This window comes from Hemitrygon akajei, chromosome 32 (assembly GCF_048418815.1).
Source record: "Hemitrygon akajei chromosome 32, sHemAka1.3, whole genome shotgun sequence".
Lineage (NCBI taxonomy): Eukaryota > Metazoa > Chordata > Chondrichthyes > Myliobatiformes > Dasyatidae > Hemitrygon > Hemitrygon akajei.
Window position 1 is genome coordinate 21,831,739 of NC_133155.1, and position 18,221 is coordinate 21,849,959.

Here is an 18,221-nt window from a genome sequence, read left to right on the forward strand (position 1 = left end):
TAACCACTCTGTAAGAGATTACCTAAGAATTTCTTAGATGTTTTTTTTCAAACAGTTGTGACCTGCTGGGTTATGCAACCTGTGCTACAAGAAGAAATAAGGCTGATTAACACATCATCGAGAAGCATGGACACTTCAGACCGAACACCCTTCTTTTATGTAGTCAACCTATTAATTAGATAGTAATTTTTACTTCCCTTGCTTGAATTGGAAAGCAAAAAAACAGTCTGTCAATTCTGAGAGTGGTTCTTTGACCTGCCAACTCTATACCTGGTTGGGGACAGTGAAAAGGCCAAGATTATATTGTTCAGAAAGAGGCAAAGAATGAAGGGTGGAATTAAATTGCTCTGAAGCTGCATGGCATGTATTGCACCTTGGCTAATGGAATATTAAGTTTTGAATTGTTTCATACTGCAGTATTAAGTTTTGAAGAAGCTAATCTCCTTCATGAGAAGGCAAATAAACCTCAGGGCCAATATATTGGGCTGGATTAAGCTCTGCTGAGACTGGCAGTTCCATTTGGAACTGCTGTCCGTGCACCCTCCAGCGTTCAATGTGTTAAAGCTTACGTTGGATATGCGCGTAGAGGTCTGATGCTGGTTAGAGGTTGGTGATGATTCCAAGTGTATGTGACTGAGGAACAGACATCACATCCAAGTTCTGTCAGACAAGGCAAGGCTGACCTTCAACCAGTGACCCCATTCAATGGATAGAGTCAGTTAATTTTAGGAAAACATTTTTGTCTCATTTTATATTTAACTTTTGTGTTGTATATAGCTTTTTATATTCATTTAATGTTCTTAACTATTTTTCAATTATTTTATTCTTTAATTATTAAAATCCAATATCAGACACATTTAAAATGACTTAAAAAGCCACTGTCAGGAGCAGATTCCATCTGCTAAGAGCTCATCACTGCTTGTGGGCTTCGGGACTTCACAGCAGAGTGAAAACCTTCAACACAATCGATCTGGCAGGTACCATGGGGGGCCAGGGGTAGAAGCGGCCACAAGATTAGCATAGGGACTGGAGCAGGATGGTTTTAAATCCATCTTAATCCAATCCTCTGGACTGTTAACAGTAGGGGTGAAAAATCATAAAAGCATAAGACCATAAGACACAGGAGCAAAATTAGGCCATTAGATCCATCGAGTCTGTTCTGCCGCTCAATCACAGCTGATCCTTTTTTTACCCAGCTTTCTCCCCCTAACCTTGGATGCTGTAGTCAATCAAGAACCTATCAATCTCCGCCTTAAATACACCAAATGACCTGGCCTCCATAGCTGCCAATGGTAATTATTCCACAAATTCACCATCCTCTGGCTAAAGAAATTTCTCTGCATTTTTGTTTTAGTTGGATGCCACTCCCCTGAGGCTGTGTCCTCTTGTCCTAGACTCTCTCACCATGGGAAACATCCTTTCAATATCTACTCTGTCTGGGCCTTTCAACATTCAAAAGGTTTCAAAGGGATCCACCCCTTCATTCTTATAAATTCCAGTGAGTACAGGCCCAGAGTTATCAAACATTCCTCATACGATAACCCTTTCACTCCCAGAATCATCCTTATGATCCTCCTCTGAACCCTCTTCAATGCCAGCAAAAGGTGAAGATGACAATACTGTCAGCTCATCCATAATCTTAATCAAAGGGTTAGTAGTCTTAAGAGGGCTGAGTGGCCTATTACATTACTCATATAAATGTTCTGAAGGAAGGCTCAGAACATGAAAAATATTTAGTTTTTAAGTATAAAATAAGTGAAAATATGGTGACTGCCTGCATTCAGCTTTTCCTACCCAAACTAGTCCTAGATTTTCATACATCACCTGCAGTCCAAGGCGTTCACAATGATGGACGCACACCACATCTGTCCCTTCCCACTGATATTAGAGGACAAACGCAGAGTTCATTCTTGCTATGATCAGCTAGTATTACGATGGACAGCCTGGCTCTCCGATTCCATACCAGCTAGACCTGGAATGGATTGAAGCACCATTCATCTCAAAAGTAATTCTTAGCCTGAATAATGGAGAAGGTCAATATATTGTTTTTATGCTTCAAGCTTAGTTTTCATCAAAATATGCACTTCAATGCATTTTAGTTAACTACTTATTGTTTAATTTGCTTACCTATTTTGAAATTACTTATATCACTCTTTTTGATCACTAATGTCTTCAAAGATAAGCAAAACCCAAATATTGAAAAGCCTCAGTTTTGACAAGAGGTGAAGTTCTGCTTTTGTTCTGCTTCTTGTTATCAGCTATCAGAGCGTGCTAGCAACCAATTTCTGGGAATTGGGCTGCTGACACCTCACTTCACAACCCCTGAGTGTGGAAGGTCTGAGGGACTGTCCTCTGTATCTGACTCGGGTGAGTGGGAGGGGGCAATGGATTCAACATGACCGGACCTTACATTACCAATTCCCAACAGCATTTACTTTCGGAACAGAGGAGTTAAATAAAGAGTGATATATCTTTTTTACACAGTAAATTAAAGACCAAGCAGATAATCCTTGTTCCTGCATTGTTGATGAAATTCGCATTAAATAACTCCTATGCAGCTCCACAACCATAAGAGGTTACTTATAGAGAATTCAGCTAACATAGGCTCTTACACCTGAACTATCTATAGGGCATAACTCCTGTTTGTTGAATAGGACAGCACAGTTGCATCGTGGCTAGTGCCACATTATCACAGGACAGCGATCACTGATCAAAACTCAAATCCTGCCACTGTCAATAAGGAACTTGCACACTCAGGAGTATGCTGTGAGCATGCTATGTTAGTGCTGGAAGCATGGAGACACGTGGGGGCTGCCACAGTGTCAGTTTATATACACAAATTATCAATAGTGTTTTAATTATAACCCTCTGGCTGGGAAATGTGATTATATTTTCAAGGTGGGAAGATACACTGCTTCCAATTTAAGGAAATTATTCTCGGTTTGCATGTACCGTATTCATGTCCTGAACTCCTTCCTCTGTCCCTATATTAGGAATGCAATGGAAAGCTTGCTGACTTCAAAGAAATACTGCATTATGTTGGCAGGTTCACAATAAGGCCTTCGGTAAATGTCACTTTTGATAGCATACTGTTAAACATTAAATGACGTCGTTGCTTTTCTCTCAACCACCTATTCAGCTGATCATTATCGGTTTTCTCATTCTTCCTATCTGTAGTTTAAATCAATTAAAATGCTTTTTGTTAATTTAAATTAGAGGTCTATTGAATGTTATTCATTTTATAGGCAGAGCACACTTATTTATTACGTTGCCACCATGAAATAGAAACAAAGGTCATTTGTAGATCTAATGGCGGAATTCATCAGCAATTTGATTACTACAATCTCACTACCATGTTTACTACAAAACCAATAATACCCAATTGAAATTAAGCTGACAGTTTGCACTGGCCCCTTATTTCTATTCAGCTACTGTAAAATATGGATAATTTCCTTAATGGCTGCTCGATACACAAAAAAAAGCTGGATGTTTTGGTAGAACGTCAGCACAGCAGAAAAGGAGAACCTATCCTTCGTACCTCCTAGAGGACCACAACTATGTCAATGGGTTCGAAGACTTGTATGCCTCAATGACCCAGCGAACTAGTTTGTTGAGATCAGGGCTCTTGGCAGGGTCATGCCAAACAGGTCAAAGTGTAGAGACCAGATTAAGTGTGGTCCACTAGTTCTCCAGATTCATGGGTTCAGCTCAGGGATAACAACCCAGACTGGCAAAATAACATTGTTATGGAAACAGCAATGAAGAATCCTTCTACAGCTGAGTGCACAGTATTCATGAGTCTCCACCCAGGAGACTGACTGTGGTGAAAACTGAGAGGATGCTACTGACATGATTGATGAATGAAGCCCTGAACACTGCTAGAGATGAAGGACCTTCATTGTTCCCCTAAATGTTAGCGGCATTACAGGCAGTAAGTAAGTATCCTTCATTACTGCCTCATCACTCAGTCCCACAACCAGTGTAACACGTGCAAATACTGGAGGATTCGACAGGTAGGCAGCATTTATCAAGAGGAATAAACAGTCAACTGAGTCCCGATGATGGTCTTGACCTGAAACATTGTCCGTTTATTCCTCTCCATAAAGGTGGCCTGACCTGCTGTGTTCCTACAGCATTTTGTGTGTGTTACTGAAAATCCAGTATCTGTGTAATCTCTTGAATTTGTGATTTGCAGTGCGACAACAAGAATAGGTTTAAGATGAGCCAAACCTTCTAGATCTCAACAGCAGAGAGACCCAAACTGACCCTTTCTCTGCTCTTTTCTTGGAGCCTCTTCATCCACAGGCATTGTTGATCTAGTGCTCTTCCTAATGCAGAGCATATAAACCAATATCCAGTACATCATCCATTTCTCCATGACCATCTTTTCCTCCACTTCGCTATGCCTTTTCCATCCCAACCTGACACTTCAAGCAACCAGTGAATGTGGCTACTTGCTGAGCATCGAAAGATCTGAAACGCAGAGTGTTTCATGCTATAAGAATGTTGACAGCATTGATTTGGGGATCCAAGCCCATCCCTCCCTGAAAGTGGTAAGGCAAGTAGGTAAAGTGATAAAGAAAGCATATGGCATACTTGTCTTCATCATTAGAAGCATTCAGTATAAGAAACAGCAATTCATGGTGTAGTTGTAAAAAACTTTGGCTGGACCACCCTCGATTAATTCGGACAACTTAGTTGCCACATTACAGGAAGGACGTGAAAACTTTGGAGTGGGCTCAGAAGATGTTTACCAGGATAATACCTGCATTGGATGCTTTGAGCTATAAGGGGCAGTTAGAGAAATTTGAACTATTTTTCTCCAGGGCACCAGAGGTGGAGGACAGACCCAAAAAAAAGCTTATTGATAAAAACATACGAGTCAGAGGATGAACAGCCAGAATATGAGAGGACATAGCTTTAAGATGAAAGGGCAAATTTCTGAAATGATAAAATTTTTTGTGAACATAAAAACACTGCCAGGTGTAGTAGTGGAAGAGGATACAATGATGGTATTTCAGAGGCTTTTAGAAGGGTACTTTAATCAAGTGCCTATCATTGCATAACTTGGAGGGCTATGGATCATGTGCCTCTCCTCCTTCCCTTCCTCTAGCTGTCCATGATCATCTCCAACAGTCTGCTCCCCCTTTACTTCTTCCACCCTCTTCTTACTTCATCCACTCTCCCCTACCCACCCACCTTCCCCCACCTGCATTTCAGCTACCACATTTCAGCTTGAACTCATTCTGCTCTCATCTTCTTAGACCGGCTTTTTCCCCCTTCCTTTCCAGGCCTAGAGAAGTGTCACAACTCAAAACACTGACTGTCTATTCCCCTTCATATATGCTGACTGACCTGCTGAGTTTTTTCACCATTTTGATTCTGTTGATATACATGTTAATGAGACACTTCATAGGTGGCATCTTCTAGCTTTCTTCAGAAACAGCTGCAGGCAGCATAACACTTGTGGTATTGCACACAGTAAAATGGCCTATCACCAAATTTCACTCAGCCTTCCCTTCATGAAGGATGGAGATCACAGAAGAAGTGAACTGCAACTTAATTAGATCGGCATGATAAAAGAGGGGGAAGAAGATCGTGTCAGGATATGTGAGGGAGGCATCTCAAGGATGGGTGGTGATTTATGTTCTTGATGGTCTAGTTCTTGATAGTACATCGGATTTAAGCATCGAGCTAATATACCTGTATGCATCACACATTGCACACGTCCTAAGCACCAACAAAAAGCATTGTATAGTTGGAATTTTATAAAAAGTACTCCTGCTAAACCGCTATAAGAGCCAAACATGTAATGGAACATATTCTGTGATTGATTACTTGAAACAATGAACAGTTCCTGGGAGAGGTGATCATTCAGTCTATAATTCCAAACATGCAGGTAGGGTCGAAGTTATGGGAATCTTCTACTATTTTGTGAGAATGAATAAAATCAAACAAAAGGCAGATAAAAAATTTATGGGCATATAACAAATTAAAAGTAAATTTATCATTAATGTACATATATGTCACTATACATAACCCTGAGATTAATTTTCCTGTGAGCATACTCAATAAATCCATAATATAATAATAACCATAACAGAATCAATGAAACAGCACACCAACTTGGGTATACAACCAGTGTACAAAAGACACACACTTTACAAATACAAATGAGATCTGAAGTAAGTGTGGCAGTGGGTAATCTGTGTGGTTGGGGTGGAAAGGGATTAAGATTGGTTGATAGCAAGGTTAATGTTAGGGTGATTGATAAGGGGCAACCTTGAGTTGAGCAATATTTGTAAGATTGGGGATTTGCATCACTCATTTTATCCAAATCATTATGAGGGATACATAGAACAGTCCCTGCTACGGTCTAACCGAACCACCTTTCTTAACCTTATTTTTTCCCAATATATTGATAACAGCACTGGTATTGCTTACTATACTCACATGGAAGTCAAAATATCTTTACTTCTGCTGCCAATTTCCACTTTACTGGCATCATTATATGATCCATCTCCAATCTTTTCTTTCCTTTCTGGATCTCTCTGTCCCTGCCCTGGAGATAGTTTAGTGCAAATATCCATTACATGCCTGTAGACAAAGTCAAAGACAAGTTTCCATGTCCCATTCCCATTCTGATATGTCTATCCATGGCCTCCTCTACTGTCAAGATGAATCCACACTCAGGTTGGAGGAACAACACCTTATATACCGGCTGGGTAGCCTCCAATCTGATGGCATGAACATTGACTTCTCTAACTTCTGTTAATATCCCTCCTCCCCTTCTTACCCCATCCCTTATTTATTTATTTTCCCCCCTCTCCTTTTTTTCTCTCTGCCCATCACTCTTTGCCTATTCTCTATCTCCTTTCTAGTGCTCCCCTCCCCCTTTCTTTCTCCCTAGGCCTCCCATCCCATGATCATTTCCCTTCTCCAGCTCTGTATCCCTTTTGCCAATCACCTTTCCAGCTCTTAGCTTCACTCCAATTCCTCTGGTCTTCTCTTATCATTTCGGATTTCCCCCTCCCCCTCTTACTTTCAAATCTCTTACTATCTTTTCTTTCAGTTAGTCCTGACAAAGAGTCTCGGCCCAAAACATCAACAGTGCTTCTTCCTATAGATGCTGCCTGGCCTGTTGCGTTCCACCAGCATTTTGCGTGTGTTGCTCAAAGTCAAGTTTATTGTCTTATGCACAAGTACGCATATGCACAAGTGCGATGAAAATCTCACTTGTATCTCCATTACAGGTACATACAGTTGGATCATAGAAGTAGCATTCACAAGAAATACATCAATTAAACATAGTTTATACACAATTTTTGAGAGTTTGAAAGGAAGAACACAATTATAAGAAGGAAGTCAATTTTAATACCAAGTGATAAAAACAGACATCTTGAAGGAGCTTCCTCTACCTGGCTTACCAGGACTTAATTCCATTCTCCCAGTTCCTCCATTTACATTGTATCTTAGTGCAATGACTACAGTTTCTGCTCAGTTGCCTTCAGTAAGTCTTTGTTCACCCTTAACCTAATTTCTTGACTTTGAGCCCTTGATCTAATTTCTAACACCTTTGATTTCATCCCCACTACTTCCAGCAATTGCAAGAGCAGAACACCCTTGGACTTCACTTCCATCCCACCTGTCTCTGTGTTCCATGAGTCATCTAAGACAACTTCTTTCACTTTCAAGAAGTACTACAAGGTTATCAACCCGTAACATTTTCTGTTTTGATTTCAGTTCTCTGTAACAGCTGTCATCTGGAATTCTCAACTCTTTGGGCACATGTCTCTTTATATGTTCTCCTTCTCTTTCCCCTCATAAATTTATTAACCAAACTGCTTTGTAAACAGTATACCATTACATCAACTATCTCACTCACTGATATTCCCTCCACAACACTCCCTGCAACTTAAAATTAATTTATTTTCTTGCTCTGATGAGAAGCTTTAGACCTGAAATGTTTATGCTGATCTGCTAGTATTTTTTTCCAAGAGATGCTGATTGACTTGCATTTTTTGTTTTTATTTCAGCTTTCCAGCATCTGCAGTAGATTATCACAGTTGGGTTCTACAGTGCCAGAGAAAAATGTGTTTTTTCTTTCTCCAGCCCAGTGTAACTCAAAACTCTGATAAATTCTCACTTCTCTGAGATCAGGAGGGCACCTGCACTAGCCAAAATACAGAGAAGGTCTTTGCAGACAAGCAGAGAACATAGACTTGAACAGAGGAAATCTTGATAATTGAACAAAGAGGTAATTATAGGCTTGTACTGCATTGTATTTCAGAAGTTTTGATTTACTACAATATCTTCTCAGCAAGTTACACACAATATTAAGGGTTGATTCAGTACTGAAGTACAACCAGACTACAGTGAATATATGGATATGGATTTATGTTCCTACAATATGTACAGGTTAGTACCTGGTTGAATGCAATTATACTTCTGTACTTTATGGCCAAAGAGCTATAAATTATACTGATGACTAATTTTGTTATTAGGCATCAATAAAATTTTTGTGCTGTTCCTGTTCTTAATTTTAAGTGTCATTCATACCCAGTCCAACTGAGTCTGATTTCTATAAATCTGTCCATAGGGTCACAACTAAATCTTTGTCACATTGTACAGCGGCAATCCATTTGAAAAAGGTGCTGTTTGAAATTCTGTATCTGAGTGAGCTGTCATTTTAAATTAAGGGACAAATTAAGAGACAATAATGTACATGCAGGCCATACTTTCCAACCAAACTATGCATTAGCTCCTATTAGTTATCAATGGAGGAATTCATCCAGTGTATATTGCCATGTTCTTTTGATTGTCTATAAGTGATCAAAATCTATACAGAACCCTGGTCTAAATAATGGACACTTTCATACAATGCCTTCGATGACTGCATCCTCTAAATGCTCATTTGCATTGTAAGATTCAAGATGATTGTCAATACCTTTAAATTCTTCATTATTTCTAACTTGTTGAAGTAGTGAAATTGTTTCATTTTCACTCCTGGTCATTTCTAACATCTCTAAGCGTAAATGCTTGAAACTGCAGTGAGCAAACTGTTCTGAATTGTCTTAGTACTTACCCCTCACCAACTATAACAAACAAAAATCACCACTTTTTAAACACAAACACACACAACTTATGCTAGTTTAAAAATTATCGCACTAGCCATGATATAGTGTCTAACAGTCACACAAGTGTATATGACCGATGCTAGTTAGAACCTGTTCGACAACAGTCACTTGTCCCAATTCAGTAGCAAAGTGTCCCAAATAAACAAAGGGAATCTCAATTAGTTTTTGTTCTTTAGATGTTATTTTAAATAAGTTGCTGGCCCAATCTACCGATGACCCGATTAACCAGAATCCACTGTACTGTATATCTAAACTTCATCTCAAGTCAGATGTGTTTAATTGATCAAATCTCAGACCTCAGCTGAGCTACAACATCTATCACTATATTACATCTTATTCAACTTAAATTGGTAGGGAAACAAAACTTAAATCGCACACGTCTAGAAAATCTGTTGACAATACTCATATTCAGTGTTCTAAATTAATGCATTTGAAAATACACCTCCAAAATAATTCCAAAACATGTCATCAAAAGCATCACTTAATCGTGAGCAATTTTTTATTTTGTCAACTCTTAACTGAAACTTTCTATATCAGATTTTATCTCAATATGAAATAATAGAAGTTCTTTTTTACAAGGCATGTAAAGGAGACAATTTATACTTCTGTAAGGAGACTAATCCAAACCAACAATCCATAAAATGATCACAATTATGTAAAACTGCCCTTTAGGAATTCCTTTTTTGAGTACAATTTTCATGGATAAAATCGAAGCAAACATTTGGTTTTCAGTCACATTTTTTTTTCCACAGAGCCATCTCATATGTTAATTATTAGTTCTTTTCACCAAAGAAAGCAAAAATGCTCAAGGTTCTTTTTAGGTTCCAAAACTTTGCTTAAACCGATTAATTATACAAAGATGTTATATCCTGGAGGCATATGTTATTCATGTCTCTCTTTAAATTGAATCCTGCTTATAATCTGACTGGTATTATTTTTATTTGTGGGAGTATTGCTATATTTTTATGCATGTACCTATGAATAGTTATTGATTAAACTAAAATATATTCTAAACTTAGTGACATAACAGAACAATGGAATATATTTGTTTCACAGTTTTATTTTCTGTGCTTTTATCCGTGTTCAGTTATGTCACTAATTTTAAGATTTTGTGTCAGAGGATGAGAGGTGACCTGGTAGAGGTGTATAAGATGATGAGAGGCATTGATCTTGTGGATAGTCAGAGGCTTTTCCTCAGGGCTGAAATGGCTAGCACGAGAGGACACAGGTTTAAGGTGCTTGGAAGTAGGTACAGAGGAGATGTCAGGGGTAAGTTTTTGATGCAGTGAGTGGTGAGTGTGTGGAATGGGCTGCTGGCGACAGTGATGGAGGCGGATATGATAGGGTCTTTTAAGAGACTCCTGGATAGGTACATGGAACTTAGAAAAATAGAGGGCTATGGGTAACTCTAGGTAATTTCTAAGGTAAGAATATGTTCAGCACAGCTTTGTGGGCCAAAGGGCCTGTATTGTGCTGTAGGTTTTCCATGTTTCTATACATTTTAGTTTAATGGTTAAATATTCAGAAGTACATGGTCTAGTGACACATTTTAGATATGCAAGCATGTAAGAAGTTGCAAAGAGTAGAGAAAAAAAAAGATATATATATATTGAAAGGTGCTAGGAAAGGGCCAGTAACATCATAAAGGAACCTACACACTCTGCTCATGGACTGTTGGTCCCACTCACATAAGGGAGGAGGCTACATAGCATACAAACCAGGAAAACCAGACTCAGAAACAGTTAATTTCCCCAAGCAATAAGGCTGATCAACACCTCCACCCACTAACCCACCACCCCTCCATGTCCCCAGCCACTACTAGTTTATTATTTCCGTCAGTCAACTTATGTATAGATGCTCCAGTACCGAGGGTCACTTTATGGACACACAATCAATCCATATATTAAAATTATCTTATGCATTTATATTCATTATGTTTTACTATTATTGTGTCCTTTATCTATAGTGTTTTCTTTGTGCTGCATCGGATCTGAAGTAACAATTATTTCATTCTTTTTACTTCTGTACAGGAAATGACCATAAACAATCTAGCATCTCGAATTAATAGCACATCCTTCCCCACTGCTGAAAGTATCTCCATGAAGCTCTGCCTCAAAAATGCGATGCATTAAAGATCCCCACCATTCAGGCCATGTCCTCTTCTTGCAACTACCATCAGGCAGGGAGTACGGAAACCTAATACCCCACACCACCAGGTTAAAAAAACAATTAATTCTCTTCAACAACTTGGTTCTTGGTGCAACCAGCAAAACCCAAATCACTACTTTAGTATAGCTACATCATGAACACTTTGCATTACAATGGACCATTTTTGTTTTATTTATACAATTTTGTATAATTTATATTTTCCTTGTGAATGATGTCTTTAATGCTATGTGCTTGTGCTTGTATTTATTGCAGAGGTGTATGCATGTACTTAAGCACATGACAATGAACTCAACTTGACAGGATTATAAAACATCTGGCAATAGAGAGAGGCTTTCAATTTATCTTCATTCTTTCTGAAATGTGCACATTTTTTTAAATAATAGCAAATATTACAAATTATTTGCAACAGAGTCCAAAACTTTGTAAGCAATGAATAATTGATGCTCCATCACCAAAACTGTATGCCCTGTCCTGGTTAACTAACGATAAAGAGCATTGTACAACACTGTGACTAAGGAAGTAAAAATACTTCAAGAAGGACAGTCTGAAACTCTTGATACTTGTGCACATGGCTACATTTTATAAAGATACTTAGCATAAAATAAAAGAAAAATTATAAGCTGATTAACTGGTGCAATTTTATCTGAAGAGGATTTCAAGTTTTTACTTACAACTGTCAGTAAAATGCAACATTCTTAATCTTGATCTGCATTCAACAAGTGTAATACACATAGAGAAAAAAATCCCCTCAAACTTAGAAAATTTGGGCCAAGGGAAAACCTTCGAGACAACAGCTACTTTATGGGAAAGGAAAAGGGAATCTTAGAATGAAGCCAAAACAATTATTTCCAGTTTAATTATTTTGAGAAATGCTTTCCACTTGACCCACTTTATACCAAAAGGTCAGCTTTTACATGCAAACTGCTGAGTCCCGTGTTCTGCAGTTCCAATGGTAACTGATTTTGGATCCAATCATTTTATTAGACTTCCAGCAACCATACATGGATTATCAGACAGTAATTGGCTGTCAAATATTTATAATTTTGCAAAGTGACAATTTGCTTCAAAAGTTCTTTTCCCTACATATTTGTGGATATCTCAATCTGCTACGCCTCAAGAGATTATGATTACATATTGTTCTAATGGCAATGCGTAAAATAATAATAGAAAAATAAAGCCAAAAATTGGAAACCAGTTGCAGATTTGCAATAGTTGTGCTTCACAAAGTGTAGTATTTCTGTTTGCAATCTGAATTGTCAGGCTTGTCACTAATTTACTTTTCTGATAAATAGTCTTTTTTCTGCAATAACAGCGTTCCTGTTAAAATGCATTGTAAGCACCAAGCTGAATGAAAATTATTTAAAATTTAAATTATGAGCTTTTTGGCTTGTATGTGTGAAAATTATGGATAGCTCTGAACAGGGAAATTAATGAAACAGACATAGATTGCTAAGATTCACACATTTTTCAAGTATGAAATTAGATTTTTTTTTAATTTCTTGAGCTTTAAAATTCTAGGCCTTTAATTCAGGTGTAGGTATGATGGGGCAAAGAATGTCTCTTGCTTCATTGTTTCTAACAATTATCAGGCTTATAGAGTTATAGAAAAGTACAGCACAGAAATAGGTCCTTCAGCCCATCTGTCCATGCCCAGCCATTTAAAATGCCTTCTCTCATCAACCTGCACTCAGTCTACAGCCCTCCATACCCCCACCATCCATGTACTTATTGAAACTTCTCTTAAACATTGAAATCAAACTCACATACATCACTTGGGCTGGCAGCTCATTCCACATTCTCACGATGCTCTGAGTGAAATAGTTGAGGGACAGATGAATGATAGACTTCTATCTTGAATTTGAATGTAAAATCAGAGTGGTACAAGCCTTTCAAGTTTGTGGAGACTAGCAGGCATCGGAGCGGGGAGGAGAACATTAGTGTGTCCACAAAGAGGAGAAATAGGATCAGTGGGCAGGAGCTGATGGAAAAATTTAGGCAATTAGAGGATAAAGGGAGTGAGAGAATAGAAGTTTGGAGATTACAAGGGCAAATCATGGGGTTATGGGAGAAGGGAGAAATTTCAAGATTGGTGCCTTCAAAGTGAGCGTGGGGAGAGGAGAGCAGTCATTCTCTCCCTTCATCTGAAGATAATGGATTGTTGTCAGGGTTACTTTGATGGTGGGGCTGCAATGAGATGCCCAAGTACGAATATGTCCATGTTCAGGAATGCTCAATGGTAGGCATCCCTTGGACAGCATAATCCAGTTACCTGAAATGCTTGTATGGGGAAATGACACCATCATACACAGCCCACATGTGTAATCCATGTCAGATTGCAATGATGATTGAAGACAGGAAGAGTCCAGTTGAACTTTCCAAGTGGCTGAGATCAAACTGGATATAGTTATTATTGCATGTCTCTCTAGAAATATCCAAACAGTTTTAAATTGAAAATGATGAAAAGCAGCATTATACAGAGTGATTTTAAGTGAAATATTCCATCTCTTGAGGAACTATGCTTTGGAATATCTTTCTTTCAGAGATTTTGCAGATAATTGCGTTTTGTTCATAGCTAACATCCATTGAAAACTTCTTTCATTATAAAGGAGGTACTAAGCAAATTGTTGGAGATGTTGGGCAAGAAATCATGCTGATAGAGTTCATCCTAAAATCATTAAAAAAAAAGTAAGTCTGCAGTGAGATGGTTGACAGCCCAGATTCAGAAGGGTCCCATTGGACTGCAAAATAAAAAGAAATTAGAAATTAGCTATCTTAAAATCTGTCATGGGGAAAATGTTAGAAACTATTATTTGGGATATATCAGGAGAATATGTTGAAAAATTCAAGTAGATCAGGCAAAGGCAACATGCTTTTCTGAAAGAGAAATCATGTGTGACTAAGTTACTAATAAAGCAATAACATGCAGTGTGTGTTAAAAAAAGAACTGCTGAAAGTGCTATATTTTGATTTGCCGAAAGCTTTAAATAATACTGCACAGGTCTCCAGGTGTGGCCTCATTCTGTACAATAGCAACAATATTTCCCCATTTCTAAATTCCACCTCTTGCAAAAATGATCAATAGGTTATTTGCTTTCCTGACAAATGGATGTTCCTCCTTTCTAGCAATTTTTAGTGATTTTCACACAAGAACATCAAGAATTCTCTGTCCCTGACTCATCTGCAATATCTCTCCACAAGATAAAAGTCTTCCTTTAGATTTCTTATACCAAACTACAAAACTTTGCACTTCCTACAATAAACTCCATTTGACAAGTTTTTGCCCCACTCACTCAATCTATCTTTATCCTGTGGCGTAGTCCTGTCCTTGTTCCAATACACTCTCCTGGCTATTTTTGTGTCTTCAACAAATTTGGACACCTTACACTCTTCTCCTCTGTTCCAGATCATCAATATAAATTGTAATTGATGGAGGATCTTTGGAGCACACCGTCGTGTGATGCCCTGCTGTCTGAAAAATTGATTCATTTCTCTGCTTCTTTGCAATAGCTGCAAACCATGCAAACACCTTCCGAATGCCATGAGCTTTTTTCTTCTTGTGCATTGGATTTTTATGTGGGACCTTCTGAACATCCAAATAATCCATATCTACTGAATTCAGCCTAAGGATATTTAATTTAACAAGATATGAGAAAGTAAATTACGTATCTTTAAAAGGGAAGAAAGAAACAGTTTGCAGGTAATCCTTCGCTGTTCATCTAGAGGGTGCAATTGATTCATCGATAGAGTAGCATGGTAGTGTAGTAGTTAACAGAATGTTTACAGTACAGGTGACCCAGGTTCAATTCCTGCTACTGCATGTAAGGAGTTTGTATGTTTTCCCCATGACTGCGTGGGTCTCTTCCGGGTGCTCTGCTTTCCTCCCACAGTTCAAAGACGTAGTGGCCATTGTAAATGAATCCAGAATTAAATTGGGAGATTGCTGGGCAGTGAAGCTCAAAGGGCCAGAAGAGCCCATTCTGCTCAGTATCTCAATCATACACCAGTATCATTAACTTAACCAATTTACAGCTGTTTGAAGCTTGAGATTGGTAAACCCTTGGCAGATAAAGACTAGCCCCTAACCTGATGGCATGAATATTGATTTCTCCTTCTGGTAAAAAAAAAGACCCTCCCCCCTTCCCACTCTAGCCTCTTACCTCTTCTCACCTGCCTATCACCTCCCGCTGGGCCCCCTCCTTTTTCCCTTTCTCCTATAGTCCACTCTCCTCTACTGTTAGATTCTCCAGCCCTTGACCTTTCTTACTCAGCTGGCTTCACCTATCACCTTCCAGCTGGCCTCCTTTCTTAACCCCCACCTTTTCCTTCTGGCATTGTCTTCCTTCCTTCTCGGTCCTGGAGAAGGGTCTTGGCCAAAACTGTTGACTGCTCATTCATTTCCATAGATGCTGCCTGGCCTGCTGAGTTCCTCCAGTATTTTGTGCGTGCTGCTTTGGATTTCCAGCATCTGCAGGCTTTCTCAATGTGTACAATAAAGCTACAATAATGGTTTTGTTATATTATGACAGGTTAGCTGAGAATGAAGAAAAGTGGTCTAAGAAGCCAATGATTAAGTTCATGTGTCTGATGCAGATCATTTGCTTACCAAATTGCAATTCACTGAACTTCAATATATTCCTTTACTAAACATTTTTTTACTGCATAACTGTCACTCTGCTCTGTGTGCCTTCATTTTATCTCCAATATAATTGCATAACATCTCATTACCACAGTGAAGACTACGCTATAAAACTGATAAAGACATTGAAAATTATAATAAGTTTTGATGACTTAAATTGGAGAGAAAAAAAAACACTATTTCTACTGCTCAATGAGGCATTAACCAAATAACAAAAATTTAAGATCACTTGAAGAATGAAGGTAAATGTTTTATTTTCAAATGAGAAGGTCTTTGAGGACAAGAAACAATGGGATTGAAAATATATTTAAAAATAGCAGTAAGAAATAATTGCAAAACTAAATGCCATTAAATAACAAAAAAGGTAGGAAATGCAAGGAGCAGGTAGTTTATCAGAAGATTGAAATAAGAACAATGGTCTGAAATGTAAATTTCCACGTTTCTATAAGACTCGCCTAATTGTCAGGTAGCTCTGCTGCTTAATAAAGCAGATATAATGTTAATTAACAACTTACAATCAAGCATGTGGTTGTTGGTAAGTATACCAATGAACCAGTCTGCAAGCAAGGGGAACTCCTGCATTCAACTAATAACTGGACACAGCTGAACTAATTTCTTACATCCCAAAACCCATTTTGAAAAACTTATAACCCTTTTCTTCATAAAATTTGAAGTCTTCAATGTTATGGAAGCAACAATGGGAACTGAGCAATAATGTGCATTCCAAGGCAGAAATTCATCCCTGGTATGTCATGAAACAGAATGATTAATATTTGATATTGTATGTATAAGGTGCTGTGTATACAGACAATCAGATAATAAAAGCTACTTTCCCACACCATGCACAACAGATTTCAAATATGTATCTTGTTTCTCAATAGAACACAGAATATGCATCTAGAATATATTGTTACAAGTCATACTAACAATAACTTGTGATATGGAGACAATTTAAATATGGATCTTGGCACACAGAAAATCTGTTGCCTAAGAACATGTTTGCTATGCTGGGCGTATTCGGTGCTGGTTGGAAACTGGTTCTTGATAAGTTCCTGTGGAGACTACTGTAAAATAAGCTATTTTTAATGATACCCATAAATAAAACGTCAAAAACACCCTTGCCCCTACTGCCCTGAAACTGATTTGGACATCACGAGTCAAATAGCTCCATTAAAATTCTGTTCAGTTTCATTGTGTTGATCATTGTGGCAATTATTTGTCTGTCCTGGTGTCATTCTATTGAAGCAGAGGAGAAGCTACATTGATGGGGATTTAGCCTTTCGAAGAGGTTAAACCAAGGCTCTGTTAACATGCTCAGATAGATGTCAAAAGCCTTATTACATGATAAAATTTGCAGTGAAACTGGCTAGTTTTCTGCCTGATATCCCAGCCAAAGTTTGTCACCGATACATGAAACATCATAAAAGTTATCAGACTCAATTTACATTTTATTTGTGCGCAAAATGCTTGCTCCATTTTTAATACTGCAGTAGTAACTAAATCTACTCCAAAAAAAGTAATTAATTGGTTATAAAGGAGATTATAATATAGACCAAATTTCTTTGGTATTTTCATGAGCCTGGACACCATCATTGCTTATGTAACTTCCACAATTTCTCAATTCAAATCAAATAGTTCAATTTAATATCAGAGAATGTATACAGTACAAAACCTTTAATTCTTACTCTTCAAAGATATCCACAAAACAGAAAAAAAAAACAAAAGAATGAATGAACCCCAAAGCTTTAAAATTTAGGAGACTACTAGACAGGTATATGGAGGAATTTAAGGTTGAGGGTTCTATGGGAGGCAGGGTTTAAGGGTCGGCACAACATTGTGGGCCGAATGGCCTGTACTGTACTGTATTGTTCTTTGTTTTTTGTTCTTTCCTTGCCCTGCCACATACCAGCAGTAACAAAGCATCAACCCTCCACCTCGCCCCCCCCCATTTGTTCTAGCTGAAAGCATCAGCAACCCCCACTCCTCATGCATAGAGCTCGTTAAAAATCTCCTTAGATTTGTATTTGAGGCCATTTTATTCCTGACCTGCAAAATTCCTGCAGTAAAATAACAAGAAAGATTTAGTATTTATTTTACTTGCTTCTTTTCAAAATCTGTCTCATAGTTACATATCCTGCCAGGCAGAATCAGAAAAGAGTACTACTGCCATTAACTATACTTTTCATAGGGAGATAAAAGGCAGAAATATTCTGATCCTTACTTCCTTTAATGTGAAGTTATTGCAGGTCTGTTCTTCACAGTATTCAAATTAGATTTTT